The sequence below is a fragment of the Tursiops truncatus genome, chromosome 15 (genome assembly GCF_011762595.2).
Source record: "Tursiops truncatus isolate mTurTru1 chromosome 15, mTurTru1.mat.Y, whole genome shotgun sequence".
NCBI lineage: Eukaryota > Metazoa > Chordata > Mammalia > Artiodactyla > Delphinidae > Tursiops > Tursiops truncatus.
The window spans coordinates 67,141,390-67,156,165 of NC_047048.1; positions in this window are offsets into that span (position 1 = coordinate 67,141,390).

Consider the following 14,776-nt stretch of genomic DNA (forward strand, 5'->3'; position numbering starts at 1 on the left):
AAAAGAAGGGATTAGAGAGGGAGGGAGAGAACAAGGAAGAAGTATTTGCCACTTCATTCCATGGAGAAAATTGCGTAAGTGAATAGAATTCTCTTAGTGAGGAATGCACCCTGACTCCTGGACCTCTGTGATCCTCTGGGCAGAGAAGGATATAGTTTGGCTCTGCATTAGGCTCTCTCTGAGCAGTTCTCCTCATCCTCAGCAAAATCAAAATGGTAAAAGGACTGAATTCTTAACGCAATCCTATGCTTATCCAGGCAACAGCAGAGAGGCAGAAGTTTTATTTCTACACTTTCTTGTGTATTTATTTATCCTGTCAAAAGCATTTTCAAACTTGTCATTTTAACCCCAAGGAATTTTTCACCATTTTGGAATTTCAATCACCATGTCACTGAATGGTGATGGTGATGTAGGGGCAGCCAAGCTCCTTTGAGCAGCATAAATCCTGTGGCCTCTGCCTCCAGGTTAGCTAGTCCCTGGTGACCTGCTGCCAAAAGCATTCAACCAAAGGAAGCTGGACCCTGGCTATGAAGTGACATTCTTGGGCAAGATGCTCATGTGAATCATGGCTTCCTTCTTCTCCTTGAATTGTGATTAAATCCTAATAAAATAGACTCTCTTCTCGGGGTATCTAACTTCTGGAGTGGCAAAAGGAACCAAAGAGTCCATCTTTGTCCAGACATCTGACTCTAGGCTGAGAAATAAATAAATATTCCAGGACTCCTAGAATGTCATTCATTTGCCCATTAGATTCATTCCCGAACCTTCCTCTGCTCAGCTCTATATTGTACAGAGCCAAGTCCTGAAAATTGCATTTCCTAAATCTCTCAAAACTGGCTTTTTATTAGGGTTGACCAATCGTAATCAGAGGTACTAGTGGGAGATTGGAGGAGAGAAGGAAGGGAGAAGCCAGAGTATTTCTCTCCATCACTCTCTTTCAGGCCAGTGACTAGAACTCTTCTATGACTCCCATTGGTGCAGGATGGCCCTAGCTCCCAGGTTCCCAGGCTCTGTTAATTCTGCCTCCTGCCTTTACTCATGGACACCATTTCTAAGCTATCGGTATCTTATTCCTGATGCTTAACACCATACTCAGGCGTCTACCACCACTTCCTTAACTTCTTCTCCTCCAGATGGGACTCTTAAAGTTCACTACCTTAAAGTTATTGAGATATTTTATAGTCTAAGGAAGACTCTCGTCACTCTATTCTTCCTCACCCTGGTGCAATCATGCATTCTCCCCATCCACAAGGACAGCTATCCCATTGACATCCATTAGGTCACCAGGGCTTGGATCTGAGTTCCATGAGCCAGCACTTACTTAGCTCTTGAAACGTCCCATTTTAGAGTGTAAGTGTCTCGTGGGTAAGCAACTCCAGGTCAGTTTACATATGTCCTTGAAGGTTTTGAACTATGCTACATATGTATTTTTATCACCATTACCCTGTTTTCATCAGGAATTTAGAGTCTGAGACAGAAAGGCATAGGAGGAAAATCCTGGTCCTGTCTACTTCTTCCTTCCATCCATCCACCATCCAACCCCTCATTGATTCAAATTAGTTTATGGATTAAGTATAGAGACTTTGGAATTTGAAAGAACAAGAATTAATTATTAATTAATTAATTAATAAGATATTTCACCATTTTTTTAACTGTGTGAACTTGACAAATTATTTACCTTTCTGAGCCTTAGTTCATTTTCTGTAAAATAGAATCTACCACATAGGATTGTTATGAGGATTAAAAACTATGATGTATAATGTGCCTGTACCTAATAAATGATAGTTATCCTGTTATTCTAACAAACATCTACTCACTGGGCGTTTCATGCATGCCGGACACTGTGCTGGGTGGTAAACCCTCAGAGTTTCTCAAGTTGATCTGGGACAGTTTAGGTTGTCAACAATCCGAATGGAATACATCATTTATCCACTCTGAGCCTCAGTTTTCTGCTCTGTAAAATGGGATTGGTAATGATAGATACCAATTGGTAACTGTCATGAGGGATGAATCAAGCAGCTAACTTGGCTAGCTTTGGCTAGCACCAAATAGAAGTTTGTGTTGAAGAAGAAGGAGAAGAAGAAAGAGGTAGAGGTGGTGGAAGAGGATGAGGAAGAGGGGGAGAGGAAGGGGAAAGGGGGAGGGGAAGATGACAATGATGCTGCTGTTCCCAGGACAAATTCAAAGGTACCTCTGCCTGGAAGTGAGTCCAGATAAACACTTTGCAAACCTTTGAAAATTCACATGAAGCTGTCTGTCCAGTTCCTGTGGTCTGAGCAATGTCAAAGGCCCATGGAAAGCAGAATGCATGATGACAGACCCGGTCTGATTTCCATGGAGAACAAAGTATTACGAGGTTGAAAAAAGTATTTATGGACCACCAGTAGGGGATGCCAACCCTCTGTGTGATGAGAGCCAAGATCTAAACCCTCTGTGAACATGAGCACTCTCTGTGAAAAAGCAAGAGTACCACAAGCCCAGACCAGATTTACGGTAACAGAGCAAGAAGGGATTAGGTAATGTCTACAAAGTACTTTGGACTCCTTGAAGAATGGCCATCTATAAAAATAGCAGGTGGTGGTATTATTATTAATCAGGCAACCTCTCATTGAAGCTAATTGCCACTGAAGCAAATGGGACATTTACCTGGGTGTAGCCTAGGAATCAGGCTTTACAGCAGCAATACATTATTTATTCATCATTAGATTAGTGGCCAAGAAAGAAATGCAACTGATAAAGAGCAGTGGTATTTATTGTCTACAGGAAGGCCTACAAGAGGAAAAAATTATCATCGGTTTTTCTTGTTATGAAGACTTGGGTTCTAATCCCACTTCCACCTCTGACTGGGGGCATATTTAAGGTAACTAACTTTGCTTTTCTGAGCCTCAGTTTTGTAAAAGATAAATACAGTTCTCACCTCAGACAGGAGTTGTGAAGATGAAATGAGATAATGAATGTTTAGTTCCAAGCCTACCATCAGGCACGGGATAACTGTGGCAGCTTAAAAGACCCACTTCAAATACTTCAGGTTTGTCATTTGTCACCATAAACTTCTAAGCTATTTTGTCTACACCACCCTTTGCCTTATCAAATCTGGGCTTTTGTTACCAAGGAAATGGACCCACTTTTCAGGCCAAAGAAGGAGCAGGGAGATATCGCAACAAAAATCAAAGAATAGATGCACATTGTGCCCTATGCCTTACTCTTCTTTGAATAAGAGGGAATATTTACTCCCTAGTTCCTTGCCCAATTGTAACTCCAACCAAGAGGAATGAATGAACGGCTGTCGTTAAATGGCTGACTTTTCTGTTGCCTGAAATCAAGCCAATATCTGCCTTCCCCACCCACTCCTTGCTTGCTGGTGATTGGAGGAGACATTGGCTCACGTGCTTGGACTGACCAATGAATGACAAAAGCCACTATGAGAGGCTGCCTTCTAGATCTGAAGAAACCATAAAGCTGCCCCGAAAAGCACTGTTGGCCCACCCTCTGTGAGGAACCATGGGCCACCATATCACCATATTGTGTAAAACAGTCCCTGGGGCTCAGCAGAGCACAACTAACAAAAAGGAGGGAGAGGAGGAGAGGAGAACGTAAATGCTTAAGTTATGTTACAGCCCCTTCCTATTCTTGGAGACTCTTAATTATTTGTGGGTCTTGGATCCATCTAGAAATCTATTTCTGTCCTGGGAAAATGTTCACACATTTTGTACACAAGTTCAGGGGGTTCTCAGAGTCCCCAAAGTCTATCTATGGACTCCAAGTGTACAACTCCTGGGACACCAAACCACCAGACCACACTGTAGAACTCACCAACAGCCTCCATGTGGGTGAGAGGGGAGGAGAGAAAGAACCAGAAGAGTGGCCCAGGGAAGGTGCTTTGAGCTTGCCCAGACTAGTGGAAGCTGGAGTCAGCTGGGGGAGGAAGGCAGGCGCCAAGCACACTGCTGCAGGAAAGGGAAGGAGGGAGATGCTGGATGACAACCAGAGTCAGGGTAGGGTGGGCTGGCCCCAAGCCAGAGGAGCACTTCTAAGGAGCCCAGAGCTTCTGACTCAGGATGGAGGTCACTGAGGCCATAGTGCCTCCAGGGAAACATCAGGGAGAGGCCCGACAGGAGCCAGAGCTGTGTGCAAGTGACAGCAGCAGCAGGGATCAACCTGGGCCACGGGCCGAGGTGGTGTCAGGACAGCCCAGCCATGTGTCTACAGACCAGACCAGCCCTGGCCTGCGGAGGCTTGGGGAGGACCTGGCAGGGCTGCCTTCCCAGGAAGAGGTTGACCTGAACAGAGTCCCAGGAGGCCTGGGGTGGGAATGTGGCTAGCCAGGGGGAGGCCGCTTCCCAACAGCCTGTGTGGAGGAGGGTCCCGGGCCACCTCGGGAGGATTAGTTCAGCCCATGTCAGGCTAGGGCTTGAGAGGGGTGGCCTTCTACCATCTAATCCAGAAAGGCCTATAAAGATCATTTTTTCTGGTGAAGGTTTTGAGTATTATGAACTTGTTTGTTTTTTTTTCAACTTTTTATTTTAAAATGATTATAGACTCCCCAGAAGTTATAATAATAACAATAATAATAATATAATAGTATACGGAGTCCCTTGGACCCTTTGTCCATCTTCCCCCAAAAGGTAGCATCTTATGACTGTTATACAATAACAAAACCAGAAAATCAACATTGGTAAAGTCGTGTTGCCTAGGCTGCAGTCCTTAATCAGTTTCGGATGCCCATGAAGCTTTAAATCAATGGTTGGCATTTACAAAACAGTACTGAGCCATCTCCCGAGCCCATAAGTAAGGTTGGGAAGTAGAGCAGGAGACAAGCAGAGATGAGGAGAGAAAATCAGACACAAGCAGCTGTCATGTCTTCGATTACAGTTGTGACCGTACCGTGTGGCTCAGACACAATGGAACTTGACCTGGCACCTTCCGTGAATAAGCCACAACATGGTACACAGGGTGGATGGGATCTTGGCACATACCTGGTGGCTTCTATGGCCACTTGCTTTGCTTGAATGGTGGCCTCCCAAAAACCTTGCCCGTGTCCTAACTCTCAGAACCTGTGACTGTGATCTTATTTGGGGAAATGGTCTTTGTAGATGTAATTAAATTAAGAATCTTGAGATGGGATCATCTTGGATTATCCACATGGGCCTTAAATCCAATGATAAGAGAGGAAAACAGAGAGAGAAGAGGAGAAGTCCTCTAAGCCAGGGATTGACAGAGGCAGGGATTGGAGTGATGCAGCCACAAGGAATGTCACAGCCACCAGAAGCTGGAAGAGACAATGGAGGATTCTCTCCTAGAGCCTCCAGAGAGAGCACAGCCTTCTGACACCTGAATTTCAGACTTCTGGCCTCCAGAGCTGTGAGAGAATACATTTCTGTTGTTTTAAGCCACCCGGGTTGTGGTAATTTGTTATGGCAGCCCTGGGAAAACAATACATTCCAGAATACAAATCACCCATCCACACAGCCCTGGCCTTTCACCAAGCAGGCAGACAAATGTTATCTGACTTGTTCCTTAGCCGGGCAGGACTTCTGATCCCAGTGTACAAACCAGGAAACTGAGGAACAGAGCTCTGCTTTGCCTGAGGACACACAGCTGCTCATGGCTGCTCTGTGACTCAAAGTCATCTCTGGCTCCCTCCCAAACCCATGATCCTCAATAAGATCATTGGGGGCCATGTAGAGGGACAGCTGGTTGCCTTTTGGAGCAAGTTTGTGTTCTGAAGCTTTGACCGCTCTCTAGTTAAAAAGAAAAATACCCACCAACGGGTCTAGGAACCTGGAAAAGGACAATTCCTTGTTCATCCTCTCACTGGACGTGCTTCCATCCCAGACAAGGATGATGTGAATTGCTGAAGAGGAAGATGTGGGCACCCAGCACAACAGGTCTTGGGGAGTGTTCCTGACTATGTTCTTCAACAGAGCATCCACTGGCTTCCACTGAAGCTGTGGACAGCTGCTCTCTCCCAGAAGGCCCCTCCAGGGTACCCTGAAAGCCAAGTTCTAAGCCAGCCAATCCTCTCTGCACCCCTGGAGACCAAGTCAGGCCAAATCATCCTCACAGCCCTGTCCTGGCCTATCAGAGCCTGTTCCCACTATACATTTCCCCTCAAAGTCCAAAGACTTTTATTTTTATACGTTTTTAAAAATGTGTAACATATATATAGGAAGAAGAAAGTCCAACAATTCAAAAAGATAAAATAGGAAACATCTCCCTCCCACCCAAGACACCAGTTCCTGAATTCTCTTCCCTAGAGAATAACTCTAACTAGTGTCTTAGGTTAATCAGGTCTCTACACAAGCATGGACAGCTAAATATGTCTTCCTGTTATGCAAATGAGAAGACCCATCTGCATGGTACTGCACCTCTTCCCATTTGACCTAGTGTGAGAATTTCCCCATAACAGCACACATTCTTGCTAATAGTTTCTATTGTATTCCCTTGCATAAATACACTGTAATTTCTACCCGCTGTGCAGCTACTTAGGGTGTTTCCAATATTTTCTCACTATAAACAGTGTTGTGATGCCTATCTGACGCACTTACCTTCACACGTATGTAAGCGTGTATCTGTAGGATCAATTTCTGAAAGAGGAATTGTTGCCTCGATGGGTATATGCATTTTAAAATTGAATAGATAGGGTGAAATTGCCCTCTGTAGGGGTTGTAAGAATTTTTACACCCAGCCAGGAGTCAGTATCTGTTTCTCCATGGTAGTGCCATAATGGTATATTATCAGATCTTTTCTCTTTGCAAATCAGATAAATAACAATAATCATATGAATGCTTACAGAGGAGCTGATGGTATGAAAAGAATGTAGGCACATGTAAAACTCATTGAACTGTACACTTAAAATTTGTATGCTTAAGGTACTTCATTTTATGCATGTACTACCTCAATAAAAAGGAAAATAAAACAAGATGAAGGAAAAACAGGATGCCAAGATTAAAGAGTGATTGGGTCTCCTCCTTCAATAGGGTGGTCTTGAAATGCCTCCCTGAAACCCTAAGGATGATGAGGCTCCATGCAGAAGTCAAACATGTGAAAGAGGGTTTCAGACACAAGGAAGAACGTCAAAGGACAGGGAAGGGGCTGACTTCTTTGAGGAAGTGAAAACAGCAAGCTAGGGAGACTGGTCCCAGATGAGGTCCAAGAGGTTATCAGGGGCCAGATCAAACAGTCTCTTAGGCAAGAAGTTTGTGTTATTTCTTTCATTGCAATGAGAAACCATTGAAGGGATTAAAGCACGTGAGTAGCATGATCCATTCTGTTTTTTAATTGCCTGGTTACTATATGAAGAGTAGACTTTAGGTGGGCAGAAATGGAAGCACAGTCAAACTGTGTTCTCCAAGCTGAGACATGGGGGTGGCTTGGATCAGAGTGGTGATAAAAATGGGGAGAGGTGGGAGGATTGTGGCTATTTGTAGGATGAATGATCTATGGGATGTCTATACAGATGACCTATAGGATGAAGTATTAAAGGGAATGAAAGAGAGGGTGGAGTCCAAAGACACTGTGAGCTTTCTGGTTGGGTCATGGCACCACCATCCAAAACTGGAGAAGGCTTATGTAGATGTTGGTTGAGGCCATGGGAAAAAAAAATAATCAAATGTCTGGTCTTGATCATATTAAGTTGTAGATGTCTAAGAGGCAAGAGTTGCCAAATAGGAATCACTCGGGAGGGAGTCACTGGAAGGTTGTGAAAAGTCTGCCTCCACATGCATTTGCACAAAGACTCAAACGACCATCACTCCTGCTTTAGTCTGAAACCCCAAGGATTTGTGGGCACCGTCCTTTTGTAGCTATGGAATCTCCCCTTCATGAACACAGCCCTTCTCTTCACAATTTGACTCAAATCTCCTCAAGGGCAGAGACTGAGTGTAAACTTCCTAAACTCACAGTACCATAGCACATGTTCCCAAAATGGGTATGTATGTGGCCGAACTGATGGCCCTTTGCAGATTTAGCTCAAAGCATCTCAGAAGAGAGGCAGTCAGCTGAGCTCAGATCATCATCCAGTAGGGGCAGCATGGAGCTGGTCATTGTCAGGAGGAGAGAAGAAAGCCCCCTCAAGCCCCTAACCCTGTTGGAATTGAAGAATCAGTGGCATTGCTTCCAGCATGCAGATGACCAGACCCAGGAGAGGCCATGGTCAATGGTGATGGGACTGGTGTCACCTTCACCAAGTGGAAACCATAGAAAGTTGAGGCAATCCCTCAGAAGACCTGACCCATCTTCTTCTGGGCCAAGTCCCACCACCACCCCATCAATCTCATGTCAAATATGCCATCAAGAAAGTCAGTAAGTCTCCTGAACATGGCTTCTTTTGCCCATCCCCACAAAGAGCCATTACCTTCATCCTCCCACCTTCCAGTCTATCCCCTGCAGGGATGCTAACACACAAATCTGATCATTCCACCTCCCTTCTTAAAAGCCTTGTTGGTTCCCATTGCTTTTAAGGTAAAGTCCAACTCCTTACCTAGGCACACATGGCCTTTTATGATCTGGCCTCTGCTAATTTTTCCACCATCTTCTCCACCCATATACCCTGAGTTCCAGACTCATAGGATTTCTCCCTGTTCCCCAAACATTACAGACCCCACAACCTCATCCCTTGGCTCTCTTCTTGAAAGGGCTAGTTCGTGTTTAAAAGAAGAAATATGGGAAGATGCTATCAGTGCACAGAGGAGCAACAATTAGAACAAGATAGTCTTTTCCACCTATAAATTGCTAAACATTCTAAAAGATTTAGAATATCCAGAGGTTAAAGAGGGAGAAGAGGCTGTGCATTATTCTGTTGGTAAGAGCATAAGTCATTGCAACACAACATTTAAAGGCAGATGTGCTTTGACCTCAGCCAACAAACTTCCAGATTCTTTCCCATTGAAGTACCTGGACATGTATACACGTAAAACATGTTTACAGCAGACTTATTTGTCATAACAAAAGTAGAGACCACTTAAATGCCAAAAAAAAAAAAGAGCTAAGTCATTTATGGCATATCCAAACTGTTGACTTCTATGAAGTTGTTAAAAAGAATGAAGTAGATTTGTATGGACTGACTTGGAAGAATGTGCATGGTTCGTTGTTAATGCCAGAAAAGTAAAAAAGTTGTAAAATGGGGTAATATGATCCTACTCTTGGCAAAAACTGAGAGAGGAATAAAGACAGAAATCTGGTATACAAATCATTTCTGCTCAGGGTAGTTTCCCCAGGCAATGGGAGGGGAGAACTGCGAGCAAATAGGAAAGACTTTCTCTTTGTACACTGCTTTATAATTAGCATATTTTTCCACCAGCATGTATTCCTTCTGAAATGAAAACATATATAATGAAATATAATTAAAGAAAATCTTTTGAGGGATCCAGGGTCCAAAGAGTTAGCAGTGACAATTCAAGAAATTCAAATAAAATCAAGCCTCAAAGAACATGGGAGATGGTTCCCCGAGATCTGAAAGGAACTGGTGCAGGAGGCGGAGGAAGGGAGAAAGGGCCATTTGCATGGGCCTTAATCTAAAGAAGGCCGTTGGGCACTTCCAGTGGCATGTTTATGCAAAGGAGCAGCAAGATGTCACAGGAACTGAGATCCAAATGTCAACAGTGTCTGGGGCCCTGTGAGGATCGCTCAAGACTGCCAGTCTCCTAGGACACATCATCTGGCCTTTGCTTAGAGCCTCAACTCTGTATCTGCCCCTGCTAGGACCAAGCCTTGTCTCTGCTCATTTGACCTTTGGGAGGATCCTCCAAAGGCAGAAGTTCAGGGTGAATATCTTGGGAGAGAAGCCATAACAAAGGAGGATAGGGTTGGGCTAGAGCAGAATACAGTCTGGTGTCTAGACCTCAAATCCATCCCTAGTCCTGCCCCAAATTCTCCTGAGTCCTGGGATGAGATGGGCCACGATGAATGGGAATGGATGGGTCACTGCTCACATTCTCTGCCTTGATTGGGAACTGGTCACATGAGTGTGGTCAGTTTGAGAAATTTCAGCAGCTATATACTTAGGATATGTACACATACATATTATACTTCAATAAAACTTATTTATACAATAAACTAAATAAAATAGAGCTGTATCAATTTTTCTTTAAAGCCACAGAAGGTAGGGAGGACCTAGGAGGGAGGATCCTTTAAACACAAGGAGAACAAAAAGAGAGGAATGTGCTGTGTGCTACAGCATCTTGAGGGTACCAGCATCAGTCCCAGCATCAGTGGAGGCCAAAGCGATGGTGGTGCCTCCCAACCATATTTGTAAATGCAGAGACAGAGTAACAGATGTAGCTGTAAAGACAGATAAATGGGGGTTATACTCATATATTTGATGTTAATAGAAAAATGTCTCAAAAGATACATACTGAACTAAGGACAATGGTTACCCTGGGTGAGTCTTTTTTATTTTTTACTTCATTTATTTCTTCATCATCTGATTATTTTTACAACAAACATTTTAAAAATTACTTTACAACACTGTAAGATCTTTTCTCCTCTTGCTTGTTGACAAACCCTTATCCATTCTTTAAAGTACAGTGTTGTCCCCTTGACATTTTCTCTGACTTCTTGGTACAGATTTTCTCAATGTGTTGTCCTTCCACCTCAGACCACTTGTCCCAGAATTGCGTGGGGAAATGGATAATTATGTAGGTTCTTGGACCCCCTTCCCAGACTTTCCAAGGTAGAAGATCTGGGTCCCCTGAATCTATATTTTAAGATGATTCTATTGCTCACTGAAGTTTGAGAATTTGAGGTTAGATGGAAAATGTTTTCTCTTTAACGTACCCCAGGCTCCTTATTGCATTCATTCCGTGGCCCAGGGTTTACGCGGTCCCATGCGTGTCCTGTCCACTAGACTCTAAGCCCCTTGAAGAAAATGACTACATCTATTTCAACTCCATCTCCTCAGGATCTAACATGAGACCCATGACATGGTAAATACGTGTTGAATGAATGAATTAGTCAACCAATGATTCAATCTCCACCATCGCACAGCCACAACCAATGAGTTCCTACGGATAAGACCTTCCTAGTGGGCCCAGTGTAGACCCTCAACTGGGCTTGGTTCAGGTACATTTTTGCCACTCTGAGAAACTCTAGCCTGTGATCCCAGGCTTCTCTGGGTGGAGAATAAGCCAGACTTGGCCAGACAATAGGGAAACCCCAAAAGCCAGTGGAACCAGCCAGAAGAGTGACCCAGTAACCCAGATTATGGGGTTCAGCTGCCATGTGTCGGGCTCTCCATTAACCCTAAAGGGACTGTGGTATAAATCACAAGTTACAAGATTGGTTCCCAAGATTAAGGGCTCCTCAGACCAGCCAGTCCAAACTCTCCTGACATTACAGAACAGTGGCTGTGAGCCTGCACTGCGGGGCCAGAGACCTGGGCTCAATTCCATGTTCAACTTCTAACTATGGGTTTGGGGTAGGCTCCACAGCCAGCCTCAGTTCCTCCATCTGTAAAATGAGAAAAAACAATAGCACTTTCAAATATTCAGTAAGCTCCTACTGTGTGCCTGGCCCTGTGAAGAAGACAGTGGCAGACAAAACAGGCGAATCATCCTGTCCTCAAGGGGGTTAATTCATGGAAAGGAGCATCCCTAGCACAAAGAAACTGCTCCAGACGGCCAAAGGGGACTCTTTTCATATGACTTGCCTTAAAGAGGAGACTTGAAGCAGGCTATCAGCTCCCAGAGCTAAGAATTAAGACATTCAGAAAAGAGGGTAGCAAAAGTCACACCCAGAGCCTTGGCAATGACCAAGGGGGCATCGCGAATGGCCAATACATAGAAGCTTTAAAGATGGTAACTGTATTCTGCAGTGGCACCCAGAGGTGGTGCTTCTTAGGGCCCCGGAGAAACAGGAGCTGTGTAAACAGAGCATCGTGGGAGGACAGGACAACAAAATGTGCCAGAGCCAGAGCGCGGGTTCAGCAAACTCCCCTGGCTCCACTTCTTGGAAATAAGCAGCTCCCTTTTGCCAGAAGAAAATAAACTCAAACAGGAAAACACTTCGTGATTCAGTGGGCAACTCAGGGGCCTTGAGGGGTGAGTGGGTCTGAGTGTGTCGGCTGTGGCTTTCCATGCACCCCAGCGCGTAGGGGAAGAAGCAGAGTTTCCTGGAAGGGAGCACAGCCTACATTTGTGTTTGTTTATGCCTGTGTCCTGCTATGTATGCGTTTGTTTACACGTACCTCTGTATTTTTGTACACGGGTGTGTGGATGTGTCTGTGTACGTGTGGATGTGCTCCCAGGTGGGTTTCTGAGTATATGTACCTCTCTATGCTTTTTGCCTCAACTCCTGAGAATCTGTGTAACTTTTTTTTAATTGAAGTATAGTTGATTTACAATGTTGTGTTAATTTCAGGTATATAGCAAAGTGATTTAGTTTTATATATATATATATATATATATATATATATATATATATATATATATTCCTTTTCAGGTTCTTTTCCATTACAGGTTATTACAAGATATTGAATATAGTTTCCTGTGCTATACAGTAAATCCTTGTTGTTTATCTATTTTATATATAGTCATGTGTAACTGCTAATCCAAAACTCCTAATTTATCCTCTCCCTCCTTCTCCTTTGGTAATCATAAGTTTGTTTTCTATGTCTGTGAGTCTATTTCTGTTTCATAAATAGGTTCATCTGTATCATTTTTTTCAGCTTCCACATATAAGTGATATCATATGATATTTGTCTTTCCCTGTCTGACTTACTTCACTTAGTATGTTAATCTCTAGGTCCATCCGGATCTGGGTTAATTCTACATGTGTTCCTATGTACTTGTGTTCGTGTGTGTGTGGCTGTATGGACCTTCAAGTGTGTGTGTGTACGTGGTCTAGGTAATTGTGAGCATGCGTGGGGGATGAGCAGAGAAAGGAGGGGTAGCAGACATGCGAGTAGAGGGTGTGGCTCAGAGCCTGCTTGTCATTGCCAGGGATGTGATGAGGAAACAGATTCACAGGGTCCAATCGAGGCCTCCAGAAAGGGCCTTTGGGGCTCTCTCAGATGGGTGACTGCTCTGGTCTCAGGGAATAGGGCAGCCTCCTGGGCATCAAAAGCCCAGCAATGTCTCCAAGGGGCTCTCTGTGGCCCTACCCTGGGAAGCTGGCCCAGTGAGTCCTGCACAAGAGAACTTAAGAGGAAGGGGAATCAGGAGACCACCTGTCCCCCCTCCTCCAACTACGGGAATTAAGACTCTCCTACAGGAAGGGAACAAAGTCTGCCCCCAACTCATGGGTACTGATCAGGCATGTAGGAAAAGAATAAGCCTATGAACCTGGCCTGTCCCCTCTCCCCCTGGGGCCATCAGCAAGCAAAGCTTTGTGGATGACGCTGCATGTCTTCCAATACCCTCCCACCCTCCCCCAGGGGAGCTGGGCCCAGGCTTGACAAAGGAGAATGAGTTATTCCCAGGCTGGAGATGCTGCCGGCCGTGAAGGAAGCAAGGTTGTGCAGGGGGAGAGCCTACTGAGAACTGTGGCATCGGGTTGACCGAGGAGGGTGACAAGGTGGGTGCCAGGACAGTGAGGTGAGAGAAAAGAATAGTCCCTGAGAGAATGTGCAGGCCCTGCGGGACCCTCTGTCTCAGGACAGTTGGGGAATTTAGATCCAAGAACACTTCATTTCCTCTCTGATGGTGGCAATTGTCCTGTGATTATCCCTGAAGCTGGGAGGGCCTGGCAAAGCAGTTTACAAGGCCAGTTACCCTGGATATCAGATGGGTGGCTGCTCTGACCTCAGGGAAGAGGTGGCTGTCCAGCCCCATCTTAGGGTTTTCTGGTGGGACTCAGCTTCAGTGTCTATTTTCCATGAGATTGGTTAGCACAGGGCCTTAGATGTCGCCGTGGGTTTGTGAAGAGTTGGATTACCCATCCTGCAGAAAGAGGGCATTCAGTGAGTATGGGGTGAGGATCGAGAATCTGCCTTTTCCACAAACACACTCAGACGCCCCCTAGCAAGAAGCCAGCTCAGTGCTCCCAGCCATCCGGCATCCCAGCCTCACCCAAGGTTTCCTTCTGACCAGCCAATTCTATGCTAGGACCCCAGGAAGCCCCACATGTGTCTGCCTAGGATTCAGAGCTCAGAGGGCACTGGAACTCAAGCCTTGACCGTAGAATGTCCGGCACGTCTACTTCCCCTGTATGTGAGTCCTTCCAGGGAATACATTTGGAGAGAGCCTGAGGCAGGGATTATGGCTATTTTACTCTCACTGCATACCAATTACTGTCATCAGGAAAAGAGAGAGAGAGAGAGAGAGAGAGACCTCTGTGCCCCGGCACTGAGACCAGTGAAGGGTAGTGAGCATGAATTATGTATTACACAAGCAACAGAGATAAGAGTGGAATGGGGAAAATCATAACCCTATTAATAATGGAAGTGCAGTTTGTAAACTCTCCGCTAGGAATAATTTGCATTGCAATATAAACAGGGAGTATAACACAGAGCAGCCTGCAATGGTGCTTCAGGAAAATGTAAAAGCCACCATTCCACACATTAAAAGTCATGATTAAATTATAAGAATTTGTTCAGCTGAATGTACAAGGAGAGGGCGTGTGCTTGGAGTCCATCTGAGCGTAGGGTCAGCCCTACCTCCCCACGTCTGCCAAGAGCGTGAACAAGGGGTCTGGGTCTTGGAAACCCTGGCAGTTATTATTATCATTATTAGTTGTTGTTATTGTTGAGTGCTTACTACATACACCATTGTAAGCATGTCACATACAGTAACTCATTAAATTCCGGAAGCAACCCTATGAGGGAATCATTATAACATCT